Source organism: Triturus cristatus, chromosome 1_1, assembly GCF_964204655.1.
Source record: "Triturus cristatus chromosome 1_1, aTriCri1.1, whole genome shotgun sequence".
In the NCBI taxonomy this organism is placed as follows: domain Eukaryota; kingdom Metazoa; phylum Chordata; class Amphibia; order Caudata; family Salamandridae; genus Triturus; species Triturus cristatus.
In genome coordinates this window covers 666,460,700-666,482,686 of record NC_140579.1, presented here as the reverse complement: position 1 = coordinate 666,482,686, position 21,987 = coordinate 666,460,700, and positions in this window count along the sequence as shown.

Below are 21,987 nucleotides of genomic sequence, written 5' to 3'. Positions count from 1 at the left end.
CCCTCTGACCCTGTATGGAGCAGCCAAAGTCATGCCTCTGCTGGTCTCCATGGACAGAAGATCCCTCTGACCCTGTATGGAGCAGCCAAACTCGCACCTCTGCTGGTCTCCATGGACAGAAGATCCCGCTGACCCTGTATGGAGCAGCCAATGTCGCACCTCTGCTGGTCTCCATGGACAGAAGATCCCTCTGACCCTGTATGGAGCAGCCAAAGTCACACCTCTGCTGGTCTCCATGGACAGAAGATCCCGCTGACCCTGTATGGAGCAGCCAAAGTCGCACCTCTGCTGGTCTCCATGGACAGAAGATCCCTCTGACCCTGTATGGAGCACCCAAAGTCACACCTCTGCTGGTCTCCATGGACAGAAGATCCCTCTGACCCTTATGGAGCAGCCAAAGTCGCACCTCTACTGATCCGTATAGACTGAAGATCCCTCTGACCCTGTATGGAGATTCCAAAGTCACACCTCTGCTGGTCTCCATGGACAGAAGATCCCTCTGACCCTGTATGGAGAAGCCAAAGTTGCACCTCTACTGATCCGTATAGACAGAAGATTCTTCTGACCCTGTATGGAGCAGCCAAAGTCGCACTTCTGCTGGTCTCCATGGACAGAAGATCCCTCTGACCCTGTATGGAGCAGCCAAAGTCGCACCTCTACTGATCCGTATAGACAGAAGATCCCTCTGACCCTGTATCGAGCAGCCAATGTCACACCTCTGCTGGTCTCCATGGACAGAAGATCCCTCTGACCCTGTATGGAGCAGCCAGAGACACACCTCTACTCATCTCCATGGACAGAAGATCCCTCTGACCCTGTATGGAGCAGCTAAAGTCACACCTCTGCTGGTCTCAATGGACAGAAGATTCCTCTGACCCTGTATGGAGCAGCCAAAGTCACACCTATGCTGGTGTCCAGGGACAGAAGATCCCTCTGACCCTATAGGGAGCAGCCAAAGTCACACCTCTACTGATCCGTATAGACTGAAGATCCCTCTGACCCTGTATGGAGATTCCAAAGTCACACCTCTGCTGGTCTCCATGGACAGAAGATCCCTCTGACCCTGTATGGAGCAGCCAAAGTCATACCTATGCTGGTCTCCATGGACAGAAGATCCTTCTGACCCTGTATGGAGCAGCCAAAGTCACACCTCTGCTGGTCTCCATGGACAGAAGATCCCTCTGACCCTGTATGGAGCACCCAAAGTCGCACCTCTGCTGGTCTCCATGGACAGAAGATCCCTCTGACCCTGTATGGAACAGCCAAAGTCACACCTCTGCTGGTCTCCATGGACAAAAGATCCCGCTGACCCTGAATGGAGCAGCCAAAGTCACACCTCTGCTGGTCTCCATGGACAGAAGATCCCTCTGACCCTGTATGGAGCAGCCAAAGTCACGCCTCTGCTGGTCTCCATGGACAGAAGATCCCTCTGACCCTGTATGGAGCAGCCAAAGTCATGGCTCTGCTGGTCTCCATGGACAGAAGATCCCTCTGTCCCTTATGGAGCAGCCAAAGTCACACGTCTGCTGGTCTCCATGGACAGAAGATCCCACTGACGCTGTATGAAGCAGCCAAAGTCGCACCTCTACTGATCCGTATAGACAGAAGATCACTCTGACGCTGTATGAAGCAGCCAAAGTCGCACCTCTGCTGATCCGTATAGACAGAAGATCACTCTGACCCTGTATGGAGCAGCCAAAGTCACGCCTCTGCTGGTCTCCATGGACAGAAGATCCCTCTGACCCTGTATGGAGCAGCCAAAGTCATGCCTCTGCTGGCCTCCATGGACAGAAGATCCCTCTGACCCTGTATGGAACAGCCAAAGTCACACCTCTGCTGGTCTCCATGAACAGAAGATCCCGCTGAACCTGAATGGAGCAGCCAAAGTCGCAACTCTGCTGGTCTCCATGGACAGAAGATCCCGCTGACCCTGTATGGAGCAGCCAAAGTAACACCTCTGCTGGTCTCCATGGACAGAAGATCCCTCTGACCCTGTATGGAGCAGCCAAAGTCGCACCTCTGCTGGTCTCCATGGACAGAAGATCCCGCTGACCCTGTATGGAGCAGCCAATGTCGCACCTCTGCTGGTCTCCATGGACAGACGATCCCTCTGACCCTGTATGGAGCAGCCAAAGTCGCACCTCTACTGATCCGTATAGACAGAAGATCCCTCTGACCCTGTATGGAGCAGCCAAAGTCACACCTCTGCTGGTCTCCATGGACAGAAGATCCCTCTGACCCTGTATGGAGCAGCCAAAGTCACACCTCTGCTGGTCTCCATGGACAGAAGATCCCTCTGACCCTGCATGGAGCAGCCAAAGTTACACCTCTGCTGGTCTCCATCAAGAACAGATCCCTCTGGCCCTGTATGGAGCAGTGAAAGTCACACCTCTGCTGGTCTCCAGGGACAGAAGATCCCTCTGACCCTGTATGGAGCAGCCAAAGTCACACCATTGGTGGTCTCCATGGCAATAAGATACCTCTGACCCTGTATGGAGCAGCCAAACTCGCACCTCTACTGATCCGTATAGACAGAAGATCCCTCTGACCCTGTATGGAGCAGCCAATGTCACACCTCTGCTGGTCTCCATGGACAGAAGATCCCTCTGACCCTGTATGGAGCAGCCAGAGACACACCTCTACTGGTCTCCATGGACAGAAGATCCCTCTGACCCTGTATGGAGCAGCCAAAGTCACACATCTGCTGGTCTCCATGGACAAAAGATCCCTCTGACCCTGTATGGAGCAGCCAAAGTCACACCTATGCTGGTTTCCATGGACAGAAGATCCCTCTGACCCAGTATGGAGATTCGAAAGTCACACCTCTGCTGGTCTCCATGGATAGACGATCCCTCTGACCCTTTACGGAGCAGCCAAAGTCACACCTCTGCTGGTCTCCATGGACAGAAGATCCCTCTGACCCTGTATGGAGCAGCCAAAGTCACAACTATGCTGGTCTCCATGGACAGAAGATCCCTCTGACCCTGTATGGAGCAGCCAGAGACACACCTCTACTGGTCTCCATGGACAGAAGATCCCTCTGACCCTGTATGGAGCACCCAAAGTCACACCTCTGCTGGTCTCCATGGACAGAAGATCCCCCTGACCCTGTATGGAACAGCCAAAGTCACACCTCTGCTGGTCTCCATGAACAAAAGATCCCGCTGAACCTGAATGGAGCAGCAAAAGTCGCAACTCTGCTGGTCTCCATGGACAGAAGATCCCTCTGACCCTGTATGGAGCAGCCAAAGTCACGCCTCTGCTGGTCTCCATGGACAGAAGATCCCTCTGACCCTGTATGGAGCAGCCAAAGTCTCACCTCTGCTGGTCTCCATGGACAGAAGATCCCTCTGACCCTGTATGGAACAGCCAAAGTCACACCTCTGCTGGTCTCCATGAACAGAAGATCCCGCTGAACCTGAATGGAGCAGCCAAAGTCGCAACTCTGCTGGTCTCCATGGATAGAAGATCCCGCTGACCCTGTATGGAGCAGCCAAAGTAATACCTCTGCTGGTCTCCATGGACAGAAGATCCCTCTGACCCTGTATGGAGCAGCCAAAGTCGCACCTCTGCTGGTCTCCATGGACAGAAGATCCCGCTGACCCTGTATGGAGCAGCCAATGTCGCACCTCTGCTGGTCTCCATGGACAGACGATCCCTCTGACCCTGTATGGAGCAGCCAAAGTCGCACCTCTACTGATCCGTATAGACAGAAGATCCCTCTGACCCTGTATGGAGCAGCCAAAGTCACACTTCTGCTGGTCTCCATGGACAGAAGATCCCTCTGACCCTGTATGGAGCAGCCAAAGTCACACCTCTGCTGGTCTCCATGGACAGAAGATCCCTCTGACCCTGCATGGAGCAGCCAAAGTTACACCTCTGCTGGTCTCCATGAAGAAAAGATCCCTCTGGCCCTGTATGGAGCAGTGAAAGTCACACCTCTGCTGGTCTCCATGGACAGAAGATCCCTCTGACCCTGTATGGAGAAGCCAAAGTTGCACCTCTACTGATCCGTATAGACAGAAGATTCTTCTGACCCTGTATAGAGCAGCCAAAGTCACACCTCTGCTGGTCTCCATGGACAGAAGATCCCTCTGACCCTGTATGGAGCAGCCAAAGTCGCACCTCTACTGATCCGTATAGACAGAAGATCCCTCTGACCCTGTATCGAGCAGCCAATGTCACACCTCTGCTGGTCTCCATGAACAGACGATCCCTCTGACCCTGTATGGAGCAGCCAAAGTCGCACCTCTACTGATCCGTATAGACAGAAGATCCCTCTGACCCTGTATGGAGCAGCCAAAGTCACACCTCTGCTGGTCTCCATGGACAGAAGATCCCTCTGACCCTGTATGGAGCAGCCAAAGTCACACCTCTGCTGGTCTCCATGGACAGAAGATCCCTCTGACCCTGAATGGAGCAGCCAAAGTTACACCTCTGCTGGTCTCCATGAAGAGAAGATCCCTCTGGCCCTGTATGGAGCAGTGAAAGTCACACCTCTGCTGGTCTCCATGGACAGAAGATCCCTCTGACCCTGTATGAAGAAGCCAAAGTTGCACCTCTACTGATCCGTATAGACAGAAGATCCCTCTGACCCTGTATGGAGCAGCCAAAGTCACACCTCTGCTGGTCTCCATGGACAGAAGATCCCTCTGACTCTGTATGGAGCAGCCAAAGTCACACCTCTGCTGGTCTCCATGGACAGAAGATCCCTCTGACGCTGTATGAAGCAGCCAAAGTCGCACCTCTACTGATCTGTATAGACAGAAGATCCCTCTGACCCTGTATGGAGCAGCCAAAGTCACACCTCTACTGATCCGTATAGACAGAAGATCACTCTGACCCTGTATGGAGCAGCCAAAGTCACACCTCTGCTGGTCTCCATGGACAGAAGATCCCTCTGACCCTGTATGGAGCAGCCAAAGTCGTACCTCTACTGATCCGTATAGACAGAAGATCCCTCTGACCCTGTATGGAGCAGCCAAAGTCACACCTCTGCTGGTCTCCATGGACAGAAGATCCCTCTGACTCTGTATGGAGCAGCCAAAGTCACACCTCTGCTGGTCTCTATGGACAGAAGATCCCTCTGACGCTCTATGAAGCAGCCAAAGTCGCACCTCTACTGATCCGTATAGACAGAAGATCCCTCTGACCCTGTATGGAGCAGCCAAAGTCACACCTCTACTGATCCGTATAGACAGAAGATCACTCTGACCCTGTATGGAGCAGCCAAAGTCACACTTCTGCTGGTCTCCATGGACAGAAGATCCCTCTGACCCTGTATGGAGCAGCCAAAGTCACACCTCTGCTGGTCTCCATGGACAGAAATTCCCTCTGACCCTGTATGGAGCAGCCAAAGTCACACCATTGGTGGTCTCCATGGCAATAAGATACCTCTGACCCTGTATGGAGCAGCCAAACTCGCACCTCTACTGATCCGTATAGACAGAAGATCCCTCTGACCCTGTATGGAGCAGCCAATGTCACACCTCTGCTGGTCTCCATGGACAGAAGATCCCTCTGACCCTGTATGGAGCAGCCATAGACACACATCTGCTGGTCTCCATGGACAAAAGATCCCTCTGACCCTGTATGGAGCAGCCAAAGTCACACCTATGCTGGTTTCCATGGACAGAAGATCCCTCTGACCCAGTATGGAGATTCAAAAATCACACCTCTGCTGGTCTCCATGGATAGACGATCCCTCTGACCCTTTACGGAGCAGCCAAAGTCACACCTCTGCTGGTCTCCATGGACAGAAGATCCCTCTGACCCTGTATGGAGCAGCCAAAGTCACAACTATGCTGGTCTCCATGGACAGAAGATCCCTCTGACCCTGTATGGAGCAGCCAGAGACACACCTCCACTGGTCTCCATGGACAGAAGATCCCTCTGACCCTGTATGGAGCACCCAAAGTCACACCTCTGCTGGTCTCCATGGACAGAAGATCCCTCTGACCCTGTATGGAACAGCCAAAGTCACACCTCTGCTGGTCTCCATGAACAGAAGATCCCGCTGAACCTGAATGGAGCAGCCAAAGTCGCAACTCTGCTGGTCTCCATGGACAAAAGATCCCGCTGACCCTGTATGGAGCAGCCAAAGTAACACCTCTGCTGGTCTCCATGGACAGAAGATCCCTCTGACCCTGTATGGAGCAGCCAAAGTCGCACCTCTGCTGGTCTCCATGGACAGAAGATCCCGCTGACCCTGTATGGAGCAGCCAATGTCGCACCTCTGCTGGTCTCCATGGACAGACGATCCCTCTGACCCTGTATGGAGCAGCCAAAGTCGCACCTCTACTGATCCGTATAGACAGAAGATCCCTCTGACCCTGTATGGAGCAGCCAAAGTCACACCTCTGCTGGTCTCCATGGACAGAAGATCCCTCTGACCCTGTATGGAGCAGCCAAAGTCACACCTCTGCTGGTCTCCATGGACAGAAGATCCCTCTGACCCTGCATGGAGCAGCCAAAGTTACACCTCTGCTGGTCTCCATGAAGAAAAGATCCCTCTGGCCAAGTATGGAGCAGTGAAAGTCACACCTCTGCTGGTCTCCATGGACAGAAGATCCCTCTGACCCTGTATGGAGAAGCCAAAGTTGCACCTCTACTGATCCGTATAGACAGAAGATTCTTCTGACCCTGTATGGAGCAGCCAAAGTCACACCTGTGTTGGTCTCCATGGACAGAAGATCCCTCTGACCCTGTATGGAGCAGCCAAAGTCGCACCTCTACTGATCCGTATAGACAGAAGATCCCTCTGACCCTGTATCGAGCAGCCAATGTCACACCTCTGCTGGTCTCCATGGACAGAAGATCCCTCTGACCCTGTATGAAGCAGCCAAAGTCGCACCTCTGCTGGTCTCCATGGACAGAAGATCCCGCTGACCCTGTACGAAGCAGCCAATGTCGCACCTCTGCTGGTCTCCATGAACAGACGATCCCTCTGACCCTGTATGGAGCAGCCAAAGTCACACCTCTGCTGGTCTCCATGGACAGAAGATCCCTCTGACCCTGTATGGAGCAGCCAAAGTCACACCTCTGCTGGTCTCCATGGACAGAAATTCCCTCTGACCCTGTATGGAGCAGCCAAAGTCACACCATTGGTGGTCTCCATGGCAATAAGATACCTCTGACCCTGTATGGAGCAGCCAAAGTCGCACCTCTACTGATCCGTATAGACAGAAGATCCCTCTGACCCTGTATGGAGCAGCCAATGTCACACCTCTGCTGGTCTCCATGGACAGAAGATCCCTCTGACCCTGTATGGAGCAACCAAAGTCGCTGGTCTCCATGGACAGAAGAACTCTCTGCCCTTGTAGAGACCGGCCAAAGTCACACCTCTGCTGGTCTCCATGGACAGAAGATCCCTTTGACCCTGTATGGAGCAGCCAAAGTCACACCTCTACTGATCCGTATAGACAGAAGATCCCTCTGCCCTTGTAGGGACCGGCCAAAGTCACACCTCTGCTGGTCTCCATGGACAGAAGATCCCTCTGCCCTTGTAGGGACCGGCCAAAGTCACACCTCTGCTTTTCTCCATGGACAGAAGATCCCTCTGCCCTTGTAGGGACCGGCCAAAGTCACACCTCTGCTGGTCTACATGGACAGAAGATCCCTCTGCCCTTGTAGGGAACGGCCTAAGTCACACCTCTGTTGGTCTCCATTGCCAGAACATCCCTCTGCCCTTGTAGGGACCGGCCAAAGTCACACCTCTGCTGGTCTCCATTGCCAGAAGAGCCATCTGTCCCTTATGGAGCAGCCAAAGTCACACCTCTGCTGGTCTCCATTGCCAGAAGAGCCATCTGTCCCTTATGGACCAGTCAAAGTCACACCTCTGCTGGTCTCCATTGCCAGAAGAGCCATCTGTCCCTTATGGAGCAGCCACAGTCACACCTCTGCTGGTCTCCATAACCAGAAGATCCCTCTGACCCTGTTTGGACCAGCCAAAGTCATACCTCTGCTCGTCTCCATTGCCAGAAGATCACTCTGCCTTTGTAGGGACCGGCCTAAGTCACACCTCTGCTGGTCTCTATTGCCAGAAGATCCCTCTGCCCTTGTAGGGACCGGCCAAAGTCACACCTCTGCTGGTCTGCATGGACAAAAGATCCCTCTGACCATGTAGGGACAGGCCAAAGTGACACCTCTGCTGGTCTCCATGGACAGAAGATCCCTCTGTCCCTTATGGAGCAGCCAAAGTCACACGTCTGCTGGTCTCCATGGACAGAAGATCCCTCTGACACTGTATGAAGCAGCCAAAGTCGCACCTCTACTGATCCGTATAGACAGAAGATCCCTCTGACGCTGTATGAAGCAGCCAAAGTCGCACCTCTACTGATCCGTATAGACAGAAGATCACTCTGACCCTGTATGGAGCAGCCAAAGTCACACCTCTGCTGGTCTCCATGGACAGAAGATCCCTCTGACCCTGTATGGAGCAGCCAAAGTCACACCTCTGCTGGTCTCCATGGACAGAAATTCCCTCTGACCCTGTATGGAGCAGCCAAAGTCACACCATTGGTGGTCTCCATGGCAATAAGATACCTCTGACCCTGTATGGAGCAGCCAAAGTCGCACTTCTACTGATCCGTATAGACAGAAGATTCTTCTGACCCTGTATGGAGCAGCCAAAGTCACACCTCTGCTGGTCTCCATGGACAGAAGATCCCTCTGACCCTGTATGGAGCAGCCAAAGTCGCACCTCTACTGATCCGTATAGACAGAAGATCCCTCTGACCCTGTGTCGAGCAGCCAATGTCACACCTCTGCTGGTCTCCATGAACAGACGATCCCTCTGACCCTGTATGGAGCAGCCAAAGTCGCACCTCTACTGATCCGTATAGACAGAAGATCCCTCTGACCCTGTATGGAGCAGCCAAAGTCACACCTCTGCTGGTCTCCATGGACAGAAGATCCCTCTGACCCTGTATGGAGCAGCCAAAGTCACACCTCTGCTGGTCTCCATGGACAGAAGATCCCTCTGACCCTGAATGGAGCAGCCAAAGTTACACCTCTGCTGGTCTCCATGAAGAGAAGATCCCTCTGGCCCTGTATGGAGCAGTGAAAGTCACACCTCTGCTGGTCTCCATGGACAGAAGATCCCTCTGACCCTGTATGGAGAAGCCAAAGTTGCACCTCTACTGATCCGTATAGACAGAAGATCCCTCTGACCCTGTATGGAGCAGCCAAAGTCACACCTCTGCTGGTCTCCATGGACAGAAGATCCCTCTGACTCTGTATGGAGCAGCCAAAGTCACACCTCTGCTGGTCTCCATGGACAGAAGATCCCTCTGACGCTGTATGAAGCAGCCAAAGTCGCACCTCTACTGATCTGTATAGACAGAAGATCCCTCTGACCCTGTATGGAGCAGCCAAAGTCACACCTCTACTGATCCGTATAGACAGAAGATCACTCTGACCCTGTATGGAGCAGCCAAAGTCACACCTCTGCTGGTCTCCATGGACAGAAGATCCCTCTGACCCTGTATGGAGCAGCCAAAGTCGTACCTCTACTGATCCGTATAGACAGAAGATCCCTCTGACCCTGTATGGAGCAGCCAAAGTCACACCTCTGCTGGTCTCCATGGACAGAAGATCCCTCTGACTCTGTATGGAGCAGCCAAAGTCACACCTCTGCTGGTCTCCATGGACAGAAGATCCCTCTGACGCTCTATGAAGCAGCCAAAGTCGCACCTCTACTGATCCGTATAGACAGAAGATCCCTCTGACCCTGTATGGAGCAGCCAAAGTCACACCTCTACTGATCCGTATAGACAGAAGATCACTCTGACCCTGTATGGAGCAGCCAAAGTCACACTTCTGCTGGTCTCCATGGACAGAAGATCCCTCTGACCCTGTATGGAGCAGCCAAAGTCACACCTCTGCTGGTCTCCATGGACAGAAATTCCCTCTGACCCTGTATGGAGCAGCCAAAGTCACACCATTGGTGGTCTCAATGGCAATAAGATACCTCTGACCCTGTATGGAGCAGCCAAACTCGCACCTCTACTGATCCGTATAGACAGAAGATCCCTCTGACCCTGTATGGAGCAGCCAAAGTCACACATCTGCTGGTCTCCATGGACAAACGATCCCTCTGACCCTGTATGGAGCAGCCAAAGTCACACCTATGCTGGTTTCCATGGACAGAAGATCCCTCTGACCCAGTATGGAGATTCGAAAGTCACACCTCTGCTGGTCTCCATGGATAGACGATCCCTCTGACCCTTTACGGAGCAGCCAAAGTCACACCTCTGCTGGTCTCCATGGATAGAAGATCCCTCTGACCCTGTATGGAGCAGCCAAAGTCACAACTATGCTGGTCTCCATGGACAGAAGATCCCTCTGACCCTGTATGGAGCAGCCAGAGACACACCTCTACTGGTCTCCATTGACAGAAGATCCCTCTGACCCTGTATGGAGCAGCCAAAGTCACGCCTCTGCTGGTCTCCATGGACAGAAGATCCCTCTGACCCTGTATGGAGCAGCCAAAGTCTCACCTCTGCTGGTCTCCATGGACAGAAGATCCCTCTGACCCTGTATGGAACAGCCAAAGTCACACCTCTGCTGGTCTCCATGAACAGAAGATCCCGCTGAACCTGAATGGAGCAGCCAAAGTCGCAACTCTGCTGGTCTCCATGGACAGAAGATCCCGCTGACCCTGTATGGAGCAGCCAAAGTAACACCTCTGCTGGTCTCCATGGACAGAAGATCCCTCTGACCCTGTATGGAGCAGCCAAAGTCGCACCTCTGCTGGTCTCCATGGACAGAAGATCCCGCTGACCCTGTATGGAGCAGCCAATGTCGCACCTCTGCTGGTCTCCATGGACAGACGATCCCTCTGACCCTGTATGGAGCAGCCAAAGTCGCACCTCTACTGATCCGTATAGACAGAAGATCCCTCTGACCCTGTATGGAGCAGCCAAAGTCACACCTCTGCTGGTCTCCATGGACAGAAGATCCCTCTGACCCTGTATGGAGCAGCCAAAGTCACACCTCTGCTGGTCTCCATGGACAGAAGATCCCTCTGACCCTGCATGGAGCAGCCAAAGTTACACCTCTGCTGGTCTCCATGAAGAAAAGATCCCTCTGGCCCTGTATGGAGCAGTGAAAGTCACACCTCTGCTGGCCTCCATGGACAGAAGATCCCTCTTACCCTGTATGGAGAAGCCAAAGTTGCACCTCTACTGATCCGTATAGACAGAAGATTCTTCTGACCCTGTATGGAGCAGCCAAAGTCACACCTGTGTTGGTCTCCATGGACAGAAGATCCCTCTGACCCTGTATGGAGCAGCCAAAGTCGCACCTCTACTGATCCGTATAGACAGAAGATCCCTCTGACCCTGTATCGAGCAGCCAATGTCACACCTCTGCTGGTCTCCATGGACAGAAGATCCCTCTGACCCTGTATGAAGCAGCCAAAGTCGCACCTCTGCTGGTCTCCATGGACAGAAGATCCCGCTGACCCTGTACGAAGCAGCCAATGTCGCACCTCTGCTGGTCTCCATGAACAGACGATCCCTCTGACCCTGTATGGAGCAGCCAAAGTCACACCTCTGCTGGTCTCCATGGACAGAAGATCCCTCTGACCCTGTATGGAGCAGCCAAAGTCACACCTCTGCTGGTCTCCATGGACAGAAATTCCCTCTGACCCTGTATGGAGCAGCCAAAGTCACACCATTGGTGGTCTCCATGGCAATAAGATACCTCTGACCCTGTATGGAGCAGCCAAAGTCGCACCTCTACTGATCCGTATAGACAGTAGATCCCTCTGACCCTGTATGGAGCAGCCAATGTCACACCTCTGCTGGTCTCCATGGACAGAAGATCCCTCTGACCCTGTATGGAGCAACCAAAGTCGCTGGTCTCCATGGACAGAAGAACTCTCTGCCCTTGTAGAGACCGGCCAAAGTCACACCTCTGCTGGTCTCCATGGACAGAAGATCCCTTTGACCCTGTATGGAGCAGCCAAAGTCACACCTCTACTGATCCGTATAGACAGAAGATCCCTCTGCCCTTGTAGGGACCAGCCAAAGTCACACCTCTGCTGGTCTCCAAGGACAGAAGATCCCTCTGCCCTTGTAGGGACCGGCCAAAGTCACACCTCTGCTTTTCTCCATGGACAGAAGATCCCTCTGCCCTTGTAGGGACCGGCCAAAGTCACACCTCTGCTGGTCTACATGGACAGAAGATCCCTCTGCCCTTGTAGGGAACGGCCTAAGTCACACCTCTGTTGGTCTCCATTGCCAGAAGATCCCTCTGCCCTTGTAGGGACCGGCCAAAGTCACACCTCTGCTGGTCTCCATTGCCAGAAGAGCCATCTGTCCCTTATGGAGCAGCCAAAGTCACACCTCTGCTGGTCTCCATTGCCAGAAGAGCCATCTGTCCCTTATGGACCAGTCAAAGTCACACCTCTGCTGGTCTCCATTGCCAGAAGAGCCATCTGTCCCTTATGGAGCAGCCACAGTCACACCTCTGCTGGTCTCCATAACCAGAAGATCCCTCTGACCCTGTTTGGACCAGCCAAAGTCATACCTCTGCTGGTCTCCATTGCCAGAAGATCACTCTGCCTTTGTAGGGACTGGCCAAAGTCACACCTCTGCTGGTCTCCATTGCCAGAAGATTCCTCTGCCCTTGTAGGGACCGGCCTAAGTCACACCTCTGCTGGTCTCCATTGCCAGAAGATCCCTCTGCCCTTGTAGGGACCGGCCGAAGTCACACCTCTGCTGGTCTACATGGACAAAAGATCCCTCTGACCATGTAGGGACAGGCTGAAGTGACACCTCTGCTGGTCTCCATGGACAGAAGATCCCTCTGTCCCTTATGGAGCAGCCAAAGTCACACGTCTGCTGGTCTCCATGGACAGAAGATCCCTCTGACACTGTATGAAGCAGCCAAAGTCGCACCTCTACTGATCCGTATAGACAGAAGATCCCTCTGACGCTGTATGAAGCAGCCAAAGTCGCACCTCTACTGATCCGTATAGACAGAAGATCACTCTGACCCTGTATGGAGCAGCCAAAGTCACACCTCTGCTGGTCTCCATGGACAGAAGATCCCTCTGACCCTGTATGGAGCAGCCAAAGTCACACCTCTGCTGGTCTCCATGGACAGAAATTCCCTCTGACCCTGTATGGTGCAGCCAAAGTCACACCATTGGTGGTCTCCATGGCAATAAGATACCTCTGACCCTGTATGAAGCAGCCAAAGACGCACCTCTACTGATCCGTATAGACAGAAGATCCCTCTGAAGCTGTATGAAGCAGCCAAAGTCGCACCTCTACTGATCCATATAGACAGACGATCACTCTGACCCTGTATGGAGCAGCCAAAATCACGCCTCTGCTGGTCTCCATGGACAGAAGATCCCTCTGACCCTGTATGGAGCAGCCAAAGTCATGCCTCTGCTGGTCTCCATGGACAGAAGATCCCTCTGACCCTGTATGGAGCAGCCAAACTCGCACCTCTGCTGGTCTCCATGGACAGAAGATCCCTCTGACCCTGTATGGAGCAGCCAAAGTCACGCCTCTGCTGGTCTCCATGGACAGAAGATCCCTCTGACCCTGTATGGAGCAGCCAAAGTCATGCCTCTGCTGGTCTCCATGGACAGAAGATCCCTCTGTCCCTTATGGAGCAGCCAAAGTCACACGTCTGCTGGTCTCCATGGACAGAAGATCCCTCTGACGCTGTATGAAGCAGCCAAAGTCGCACCTCTACTGATCCGTATAGACAGAAGATCCCTCTGACGCTGTATGAAGCAGCCAAAGTCGCACCTCTACTGATCCGTATAGACAGAAGATCACTCTGACCCTGTATGGAGCAGCCAAAGTCACGCCTCTGCTGGTCTCCATGGACAGGAGATCCCTCTGACCCTGTATGGAGCAGCCAAAGTCATGCCTCTGCTGGTCTCCATGGACAGAAGATCCCTCTGACCCTGTATGGAGCAGCCAAACTCGCACCTCTGCTGGTCTCCATGGACAGAAGATCCCGCTGACCCTGTATGGAGCAGCCAATGTCGCACCTCTGCTGGTCTCCATGGACAGAAGATCCCTCTGACCCTGTATGGAACAGCCAAAGTCACACCTCTGCTGGTCTCCATGGACAGAAGATCCCGCTGACCCTGTATGGAGCAGCCAAAGTCGCACCTCTGCTGGTCTCCATGGACAGAAGATCCCTCTGACCCTGTATGGAGCACCCAAAGTCACACCTCTGCTGGTCTCCATGGACAGAAGATCCCTCTGACCCTTATGGAGCAGCCAAAGTCGCACCTCTACTGATCCATATAGACTGAAGATCCCTCTGACCCTGTATGGAGATTCCAAAGTCACACCTCTGCTGGTCTCCATGGACAGAAGATCCCTCTGACCCTGTATGGAGAAGCCAAAGTTGCACCTCTACTGATCCGTATAGACAGAAGATTCTTTTGACCCTGTATGGAGCAGCCAAAGTCGCACTTCTGCTGGTCTCCATGGACAGAAGATCCCTCTGACCCTGTATGGAGCAGCCAAAGTCGCACCTCTACTGATCCGTATAGACAGAAGATCCCTCTGACCCTGTATCGAGCAGCCAATGTCACACCTCTGCTGGTCTCCATGGACAGAAGATCCCTCTGACGCTGTATGGAGCAGCCAGAGACACACCTCTACTCGTCTCCATGGACAGAAGATCCCTCTGAGCCTGTATGGAGCAGCTAAAGTCACACCTCTGCTGGTCTCAATGGACAGAAGATTCCTCTGACCCTGTATGGAGCAGCCAAAGTCACACCTATGCTGGTGTCCAGGGACAGAAGATCCCTCTGACCCTATAGGGAGCAGCCAAAGTCACACCTCTACTGATCCGTATAGACTGAAGATCCCTCTGACCCTGTATGGAGATTCCAAAGTCACACCTCTGCTGGTCTCCATGGACAGAAGATCCCTCTGACCCTATATGGAGCAGCCAAAGTCACACCTATGCTGGTCTCCATGGACAGAAGATCCTTCTGACCCTGTATGGAGCAGCCAAAGTCACACCTCTGCTGGTCTCCATGGACAGAAGATCCCTCTGACCCTGTATGGAGCACCCAAAGTCGCACCTCTGCTGGTCTCCATGGACAGAAGATCCCTCTGACCCTGTATGGAACAGCCAAAGTCACACCTCTGCTGGTCTCCATTGCCAGAAGATTCCTCTGCCCTTGTAGGGACCGGCCTAAGTCACACCTCTGCTGGTCTCCATTGCCAGAAGATCCCTCTGCCCTTGTAGGGACCGGCCGAAGTCACACCTCTGCTGGTCTACATGGACAAAAGATCCCTCTGACCATGTAGGGACAGGCTGAAGTGACACCTCTGCTGGTCTCCATGGACAGAAGATCCCTCTGTCCCTTATGGAGCAGCCAAAGTCACACGTCTGCTGGTCTCCATGGACAGAAGATCCCTCTGACACTGTATGAAGCAGCCAAAGTCGCACCTCTACTGATCCGTATAGACAGAAGATCCCTCTGACGCTGTATGAAGCAGCCAAAGTCGCACCTCTACTGATCCGTATAGACAGAAGATCACTCTGACCCTGTATGGAGCAGCCAAAGTCACACCTCTGCTGGTCTCCATGGACAGAAGATCCCTCTGACCCTGTATGGAGCAGCCAAAGTCACACCTCTGCTGGTCTCCATGGACAGAAATTCCCTCTGACCCTGTATGGTGCAGCCAAAGTCACACCATTGGTGGTCTCCATGGCAATAAGATACCTCTGACCCTGTATGAAGCAGCCAAAGACGCACCTCTACTGATCCGTATAGACAGAAGATCCCTCTGAAGCTGTATGAAGCAGCCAAAGTCGCACCTCTACTGATCCATATAGACAGACGATCACTCTGACCCTGTATGGAGCAGCCAAAATCACGCCTCTGCTGGTCTCCATGGACAGAAGATCCCTCTGACCCTGTATGGAGCAGCCAAAGTCATGCCTCTGCTGGTCTCCATGGACAGAAGATCCCTCTGACCCTGTATGGAGCAGCCAAACTCGCACCTCTGCTGGTCTCCATGGACAGAAGATCCCTCTGACCCTGTATGGAGCAGCCAAAGTCACGCCTCTGCTGGTCTCCATGGACAGAAGATCCCTCTGACCCTGTATGGAGCAGCCAAAGTCATGCCTCTGCTGGTCTCCATGGACAGAAGATCCCTCTGTCCCTTATGGAGCAGCCAAAGTCACACGTCTGCTGGTCTCCATGGACAGAAGATCCCTCTGACGCTGTATGAAGCAGCCAAAGTCGCACCTCTACTGATCCGTATAGACAGAAGATCCCTCTGACGCTGTATGAAGCAGCCAAAGTCGCACCTCTACTGATCCGTATAGACAGAAGATCACTCTGACCCTGTATGGAGCAGCCAAAGTCACGCCTCTGCTGGTCTCCATGGACAGGAGATCCCTCTGACCCCGTATGGAGCAGCCAAAGTCATGCCTCTGCTGGTCTCCATGGACAGAAGATCCCTCTGACCCTGTATGGAGCAGCCAAACTCGCACCTCTGCTGGTCTCCATGGACAGAAGATCCCGCTGACCCTGTATGGAGCAGCCAATGTCGCACCTCTGCTGGTCTCCATGGACAGAAGATCCCTCTGACCCTGTATGGAACAGCCAAAGTCACACCTCTGCTGGTCTCCATGGACAGAAGATCCCGCTGACCCTGTATGGAGCAGCCAAAGTCGCACCTCTGCTGGTCTCCATGGACAGAAGATCCCTCTGACCCTGTATGGAGCACCCAAAGTCACACCTCTGCTGGTCTCCATGGACAGAAGATCCCTCTGACCCTTATGGAGCAGCCAAAGTCGCACCTCTACTGATCCATATAGACTGAAGATCCCTCTGGCCCTGTATGGAGATTCCAAAGTCACACCTCTGCTGGTCTCCATGGACAGAAGATCCCTCTGACCCTGTATGGAGAAGCCAAAGTTGCACCTCTACTGATCCGTATAGACAGAAGATTCTTTTGACCCTGTATGGAGCAGCCAAAGTCGCACTTCTGCTGGTCTCCATGGACAGAAGATCCCTCTGACCCTGTATGGAGCAGCCAAAGTCGCACCTCTACTGATCCGTATAGACAGAAGATCCCTCTGACCCTGTATCGAGCAGCCAATGTCACACCTCTGCTGGTCTCCATGGACAGAAGATCCCTCTGACGCTGTATGGAGCAGCCAGAGACACACCTCTACTCGTCTCCATGGACAGAAGATCCCTCTGAGCCTGTATGGAGCAGCTAAAGTCACACCTCTGCTGGTCTCAATGGACAGAAGATTCCTCTGACCCTGTATGGAGCAGCCAAAGTCACACCTATGCTGGTGTCCAGGGACAGAAGATCCCTCTGACCCTATAGGGAGCAGCCAAAGTCACACCTCTACTGATCCGTATAGACTGAAGATCCCTCTGACCCTGTATGGAGATTCCAAAGTCACACCTCTGCTGGTCTCCATGGACAGAAGATCCCTCTGACCCTATATGGAGCAGCCAAAGTCACACCTATGCTGGTCTCCATGGACAGAAGATCCTTCTGACCCTGTATGGAGCAGCCAAAGTCACACCTCTGCTGGTCTCCATGGACAGAAGATCCCTCTGACCCTGCATGGAGCACCCAAAGTCGCACCTCTGCTGGTCTCCATGGACAGAAGATCCCTCTGACCCTGTATGGAACAGCCAAAGTCACACCTCTGCTGGTCTCCATGGACAGAAGATCCCTCTGACCCTGTATGGAGCAGCCAAAGTCACACCTCTGTTGGTCTCCATGGACAGAAGATCCCTCTGACCCTGTATGGAGCAGCCAAAGTCACGCCTCTGCTGGTCTCCATGGACAGACGATCCCTCTGACCCTGTATGGAGCAGCCAAAGTCGCACCTCTACTGATCCGTATAGACAGAAGATCCCTCTGACCCTGTATGGAGCAGCCAAAGTCACACCTCTGCTGGTCTCCATGGACAGAAGATCCCTCTGACCCTGTATGGAGCAGCCAAAGTCACACCTCTGCTGGTCTCCATGGACAGAAGATCCCTCTGACCCTGCATGGAGCAGCCAAAGTTACACCTCTGCTGGTCTCCATGAAGAAAAGATCCCTCTGGCCCTGTATGGAGCAGTGAAAGTCACACCTCTGCTGGTCTCCAGGGACAGAAGATCCCTCTGACCCTGTATGGAGAAGCCAAAGTTGCACCTCTACTGATCTGTATAGACAGAAGATTCTTCTGACCCTGTATGGAGCAGCCAAAGTCACACCTGTGCTGGTCTCCATGGACAGAAGATCCCTCTGACCCTGTATGGAGCAGCCAAAATCGCACCTCTACTGATCCGTATAGACAGAAGATCCCTCTGACCCTGTATCGAGCAGCCAATGTCACACCTCTGCTGGTCTCCATGGACAGAAGATCCCTCTGACCCTGTATGAAGCAGCCAAAGTCGCACCTCTGCTGGTCTCCATGGACAGAAGATCCCGCTGACCCTGTATGAAGCAGCCAATGTCGCACCTCTGCTGGTCTCCATGGACAGAAGATCCCTCTGACCCTGTATGGAGCAGCCAAAGTCACGCCTCTGCTGGTCTCCATGGACAGAAGATCCCTCTGACCCTGTATGGAGCAGCCAAAGTCATGCCTCTGCTGGTCTCCATGGACAGAAGATCCCTCTGTCCCTTATGGAGCAGCCAAAGTCACACGTCTGCTGGTCTCCATGGACAGAAGATCCCTCTGACGCTGTATGAAGCAGCCAAAGTTGCACCTCTACTGATCCGTATAGACAGAAGATCCCTCTGACGCTGTATGAAGCAGCCAAAGTCGCACCTCTACTGATCCGTATAGACAGAAGATCACTCTGACCCTGTATGGAGCAGCCAAAGTCACGCCTCTGCTGGTCTCCATGGACAGGAGATCCCTCTGACCCTGTATGGAGCAGCCAAAGTCATGCCTGTGCTGGTCTCCATGGACAGAAGATCCCTCTGACCCTGTATGGAGCAGCCAAACTCGCACCTCTGCTGGTCTCCATGGACAGAAGATCCCGCTGACCCTGTATGGAGCAGCCAATGTCGCACCTCTGCTGGTCTCCATGGACAGAAGATCCCTCTGACCCTGTATGGAACAGCCAAAGTCACACCTCTGCTGGTCTCCATGGACAGAAGATCCCGCTGACCCTGTATGGAGCAGCCAAAGTCGCACCTCTGCTGGTCTCCATGGACAGAAGATCCCTCTGACCCTGTATGGAGCACCCAAAGTCACACCTCTGCTGGTCTCCATGGACAGACGATCCTTCTGACCCTGTATGGAGCAGCCAAAGTCGCACCTCTACTGATCCGTATAGACAGAAGATCCCTCTGACCCTGTATGGAGCAGCCAAAGTCACACCTCTGCTGGTCTCCATGGACTGAAGATCCCTCTGACCCTGTATGGAGCAGCCAAAGTCACACCTCTGCTGGTCTCCATGGACAGAAGATCCCTCTGACCCTGTATGGAGCAGCCAAACTCGCACCTCTGCTGGTCTCCATGGACAGAAGATCCCGCTGACCCTGTATGGAGCAGCCAAAGTCGCACCTCTGCTGGTCTCCATGGACAGAAGATCCCTCTGACCCTGTATGGAGCACCCAAAGTCACACCTCTGCTGGTCTCCATGGACAGAAGATCCCTCTGACCCTTATGGAGCAGCCAAAGTCGCACCTCTACTGATCCGTATAGACTGAAGATCCCTCTGACCCTGTATGGAGATTCCAAAGTCACACCTCTGCTGGTCTCCATGGACAGAAGATCCCTCTGACCCTGTATGGAGAAGCCAAAGTTGCACCTCTACTGATCCGTATAGACAGAAGATTCTTTTGACCCTGTATGGAGCAGCCAAAGTCGCACTTCTGCTGGTCTCCATGGACAGAAGATCCCTCTGACCCTGTATGGAGCAGCCAAAGTCGCACCTCTACTGATCCGTATAGACAGAAGATCCCTCTGACCCTGTATCGAGCAGCCAATGTCACACCTCTGCTGGTCTCCATGGACAGAAGATCCCTCTGACGCTGTATGGAGCAGCCAGAGACACACCTCTACTCGTCTCCATGGACAGAAGATCCCTCTGACCCTGTATGGAGCAGCTAAAGTCACACCTCTGCTGGTCTCAATGGACAGAAGATTCCTCTGACCCTGTATGGAGCAGCCAAAGTCACACCTATGCTGGTGTCCAGGGACAGAAGATCCCTCTGACCCTATAGGGAGCAGCCAAAGTCACACCTCTACTGATCCGTATAGACTGAAGATCCCTCTGACCCTGTATGGAGATTCCAAAGTCACACCTCTGCTGGTCTCCATGGACAGAAGATCCCTCTGACCCTGTATGGAGCAGCCAAAGTCACACCTATGCTGGTCTCCATGGACAGAAGATCCTTCTGACCCTGTATGGAGCAGCCAAAGTCACACCTCTGCTGGTCTCCATGGACAGAAGATCCCTCTGACCCTGTATGGAGCACCCAAAGTCGCACCTCTGCTGGTCTCCATGGACAGAAGATCCCTCTGACCCTATATGGAGCAGCCAATGTCACACCTCTGCTGGTCTCCATGGACAAAAGATCCCTCTGACCCTGTATGGAGCAGCCAAAGTCACACCTCTGCTGGTCTCCATGGACAGAAGATCCCTCTGACCCTGTATGGAGCAGCCAAAGTCACGCCTCTGCTGGTCTCCATGGACAGAAGATCCCTCTGACCCTGTATGGAGCAGCCAAAGTCATGCCTCTGCTGGTCTCCATGGACAGAAGATCCCTCTGTCCCTTATGGAGCAGCCAAAGTCACACGTCTGCTGGTCTCCATGGACAGAAGATCCCACTGACGCTGTAAGAAGCAGCCAAAGTCGCACCTCTACCGATCCGTATAGACAGAAGATCACTCTGACGCTGTATGAAGCAGCCAAAGTCGCACCTCTGCTGATCCGTATAGACAGAAGATCACTCTGACCCTGTATGGAGCAGCCAAAGTCACGCCTCTGCTGGTCTCCATGGACAGAAGATCCCTCTGACCCTGTATGGAGCAGCCAAAGTCATGCCTCTGCTGGTCTCCATGGACAGAAGATCCCTCTGACCCTGTATGGAACAGCCAAAGTCACACCTCTGCTGGTCTCCATGAACAGAAGATCCCGCTGAACCTGAATGGAGCAGCCAAAGTCGCAACTCTGCTGGTCTCCATGGACAGAAGATCCCGCTGACCCTGTATGGAGCAGCCAAAGTAACACCTCTGCTGGTCTCCATGGACAGAAGATCCCTCTGACCCTGTATGGAGCAGCCAAAGTCACACCTCTGCTGGTCTCCATGGACAGAAGATCCCGCTGACCCTGTAAGGAGCAGCCAATGTCGCACCTCTGCTGGTCTCCATGGACAGACGATCCCTCTGACCCTGTATGGAGCAGCCAAAGTCGCACCTCTACTGATCCGTATAGACAGAAGATCCCTCTGACCCTGTATGGAGCAGCCAAAGTCACACCTCTGCTGGTCTCCATGGACAGAAGATCCCTCTGACCCTGTATGGAGCAGCCAAAGTCACACCTCTGCTGGTCTCCATGGACAGAAGATCCCTCTGACCCTGCATGGAGCAGCCAAAGTTACACCTCTGCTGGTCTCCATGAAGAAAAGATCCCTCTGGCCCTGTATGGAGCAGTGAAAGTCACACCTCTGCTGGTCTCCAGGGACAGAAGATCCCTCTGACCCTGTATGGAGAAGCCAAAGTTGCACCTCTACTGATCTGTATAGACAGAAGATTCTTCTGACCCTGTATGGAGCAGCCAAAGTCACACCTGTGCTGGTCTCCATGGACAGAAGATCCCTCTGACCCTGTATGGAGCAGCCAAAATCGCACCTCTACTGATCCGTATAGACAGAAGATCCCTCTGACCCTGTATCGAGCAGCCAATGTCACACCTCTGCTGGTCTCCATGGACAGAAGATCCCTCTGACCCTGTATGAAGCAGCCAAAGTCGCACCTCTGCTGGTCTCCATGGACAGAAGATCCCGCTGACCC